Below are 4067 nucleotides of genomic sequence, written 5' to 3' on the forward strand. Positions count from 1 at the left end.
GGGGGGTTGCCGGTGTGCTCAGAGGGCGCAATTTTGACTGAGTGCACGGAAAGGACGTGTCGAGAGGGAAGCTTAGAACATAGTAGCAAAGGTAATGATTCTCCAGGTCTGATGACTGAGTTTCCGTCTTTTTCACACCTCTTCTTACAGTGTAAACTGTTCCATCCCCCCTTCCTGTTTGCAAATGGTTGAGTCTATCTTGTGGGTTTGCCCCTCCGCACATTCCAGGGCCCGGCCGGGGGCGGGGCTCGGCGACCCAAGTCCTTGTAGGGAAATCGCGGAGAGGGCTTCGCGGCCCAAGTGGCTGGCCTTCGCCCCACCCTCAAGCGCCCCGCCCGAGCCGCCGAGCGGTTCTGCGCATGCGCAGGGGGCTCTCCTCAGGGTGAGTAGGGAGGCTGGGGTCTTCCCCGAGTGGTCACACAGCTGTCTGTGTACCCCGAGAGGACGACTCTGGGCAAGAGACTTGATCTCTTGGCCCGGTGTTGTGTTATGACGAGTCACTCCCCTCCCTACGGAAACAAACACTGTTTAGTCCCGAGGGCCCTCAGCCTATCTCCGACCTAGAACGAGTTCTTCAGGCGGGGGTCGGCCGAAGACATTCTCCCTCTTCAGGAACGTACACGGTTATGTTTCCCCGCGGAGTCCCGCGGAGTCCCTCGCACCCCAGGAACAATGAGAGCCCGGCCGCATCCGGCTCGGAAGGCAGCTCGCAGCCCGCAGCTACGGGGTCCTCAACCTCGCTCCCTACTCTGACTGGTGCCGAGGTGCGCCCCGTGAAGAGGACAGGAAATCGGGCCTGTTGTGCTCAGCTCTCTGGCCTCAGGACCGCCTGCCCGAGGCATCTCGTAGAAGGAAAATCCTCCCCACCCTGAGGGAGACTATGCTGCCCGTATCCGCGGAGGAGGGTGATCCCCGCAGGGGAGGGCTGGGCCGGGCCGACTCCTTTCCAGAGTCGTCCAGGCTCCGGGTTACGTGCCTCGTCTGGCTCCCGTGGCTGGAACGTTTCTGATTTGGAGCCGCGCTCACTCCAGTCATCCTGCTGACGAGGAAGGTAAAGCTGCAGGATATGTACTCACAGTAGGAATCATCTGCCACCGTCGGGGACCTCAGGAACATTCCGTTTCTTAACCTGTAGTCTGTTCCCAAGTTCACTTAGAGGTAAAGTCACTGAGAGATACTTTACTGCCCTAATCCTACAGGAGGACTGAAACGAAGATGGTTCGTTTACCAAACAGCCTCCAAGTGAGAATGACTCGGGGTACGAGGGGAAAATACTCAGTATTGGGGGTCTCATGTCCAACCCGCTGAATCAGCCTTCTAGGGCAGGTCCTGGGAAGCCATCAATTTAAGAGGCTCCTAAGTGACTTCTGAGAAGGCAATGGCACCCCACTCCAGTACTGTTGCCTGGAAAATCCCATGGATGGAGGTGCCTGGTAGGCTGCAGCCCATGGGGTCGCTAAGAGTCGGACACGACTAGCGACTTCACTTTCACTTTTCACTTTCATGCATTGGAGAAGGAAATGGCAACCCACTCCACTATTCTTGCCTGGAGAATCCCAGGGACGGGGGAGCCTGTTGGGCTGCCGTCTATGGGGTCACACAGAGTCGGACACGACTGAAGCGACTTGGCAGCAGCAGCAAGTGACTCTTAGCCCAAAGGTGGGGACCCAGAGCGAGGACGGGTTAGGATCTAAGATGAGATAGTGACGGCACAAACTCTAGATGGCTGAACCGGGGTGGGGGGTGCGGGGGCAGGGAGATGCAGAGGGTTAGTGGAGCCTGGCGGCCCGCGGGGCTAACCGACAGCCGTGCACACACCTACATCTGTCACTAGGGGGCGCTGGAGTTTCCTCTGCTGTCTTTCAGGGAGAAAACATCCCCAAAGATAAAATGGGCTGTTGAGTTTTCCCGCTGGGAGCGACAGGGAGCAGCAGGGAGCAGTCTTTTTTTTTTTTTAGTAGACTTTTAATTTTGAAATAATCTTAGATTTTCAGAGAAGTTGCAAAGAGTGCAGAGTGTGCCCATCTTCCACTAATGTTACATAACGATGGCATCTTTGCCAAAACTAAGAAATCAACAATGGTATCATTCTATTGCTTAAAGCCCACGATTTAATCAGGTTTCACCACTATTCCCATTAACGGCTTTTTTTTTTTTGCTGATCTAGGATCCATTTCAGTTTACCCAGAGCAACAGTCTTCTGCTTCTACGTTGTTAGTGAGTCGCTGTCATGTCTGACCCTGTAGACTGTAGGCAGCCAGGTTTCTCTGTCCTCCACTGTCTTCAGGAGTTTGCTCAAATTCTTGTCCATTGAGTTAGCGATGCTCTTTAACCATCTCATCCTCTGCACACCACTGTCCCCCCACTTCTCCTTTTCTTTGCTTTTAGAGTATCATAAAATTGCTTTGCCTGTCTGCTTTCCTGTACTAGGGAAAATACAACAGGTATTAAAGAGCAACTGCACTGCCAAGCACTGAGGTGAGTGCTGTGGTTTATGTGATTTTTGAAACAGACTATAGCTGCTACCTTTGTGATGATAGAGAAGGGAGTAGAAAAGGTGCCAAAGGCACAGGGAGTATCAGAGGGAAAATGTGGAAGAAATGGTTACAGCATAATTAGGTAAGGTTTATAGAAGGAGCGGGCTTCCCTGGTAGCTCAACTGGTAAAGAATCTTCCTGTAATGCAGGAGGGCTTGGTTCGATTCCTGGGTTGGGAAGTCCCCCTAGAGAAGACATAAGCTACCCACTCCAGTATTCTTGGGTTTCTGTGGTGACTCTGCTGGTAAAGAATCCCACCTGCAGTATGGGAGACCTGGGTTCAAGTACCCTAGAGAAGGGAATGGCAGCCCATGCCAGTATTCTTGCCTGGAGAATTCCATGGACAGAAGAGCCTGGTGGGCTGCAGTCTGTGGTGGGGTTGCAAAGAGTCAGACACAACTGAGTAACTAAGAATAGCCTAGCATGGCATAGAAGGAGCACAGAGGTGGAAATCAGCCTGTCTGGGACTTGTGCAGAACATTACCTGGAGGACTACTGAACAGGTGATTGTAGAAGTCAGTGGGAAAAAGACAGCAGAGGGAGATTCTGGTCAAAGGAACCAGCCTACCTGATTAGAGGTGATTGGAGGGCCTGGCTGATTGAAGGTTAACAGGGATTGTGTGGTTCATGTTCATTCATGTATTCATTCCTCAATTAATTGAGTTTCCAAAGCTCAGTGGTAGAGAATCTGCCTGCCAATGGAGGAGATATGGGATTGATCCCTGGGTGAGGAAGATGCCCTGGAGAAGGAAATGCCAACCCACTCCAGTATTCTTGCCTGGGAAATCCTATGGACAGAGGAGTCTGCTGGGCTGTAGTCCATGGGATGGAAAAGAGTCAAAACATGACTGAGCAGCTGAGAACACATGCATACAAAAATTAGCAGTGTTGAAAAATAAAACCTTGATAAAATGTTATTCAAATTTCCATCTAAAATTTTGATTTGAAATTTTAATGATTGGACCCACCACAAAAGACCTCTCATGCTAATATCTACCCTTGTGGACCATGTGGAAGATCTTTGCTCTCAGGTGACAATCTCCTTTTCTCCTTGTCATTAAAAGTTTAGAGACTTGGGTTGTGTTTCATATCTTTCCTTCAGCCTACTGATTAACCCCTGGAATGGGTGAATTTAACTCACATGACCATTATGTCTACTACTGTGGGCAAAAATCCCTTAGAAGAAATGGAGTAGCCAGCGTAGTCAACAAAGGAGTCCGAAATGCAGTACTTGGATGCAATCTCAAAAATGACAGAATGATCTCTGTTCGTTTCCAAGGCAAACCATTCAGTATCATGGTAATACAAGTCTATGCCCTGAGCAGTAATGCTGAAGAAGCTGAACGGTTCTATGAAGACCTATAAGACCTTTTAGAACTAACACCCAAAAAGGATGTCCTTTTCATTATAGGGGACTGGAATGCAAAAGTAGGAAGTAAAGAAACACCTGGAGTAACAGGCAAATTTGGCCTTGGAGTACAGAATGAAGCAGGGCAAAGGCTAATAGAGTTCTGCCAAGAGAACGCACTG

Source organism: Bison bison, unplaced genomic scaffold, assembly GCF_000754665.1.
Source record: "Bison bison bison isolate TAMUID 2011002044 unplaced genomic scaffold, Bison_UMD1.0 scf7180017862158, whole genome shotgun sequence".
NCBI lineage: Eukaryota > Metazoa > Chordata > Mammalia > Artiodactyla > Bovidae > Bison > Bison bison.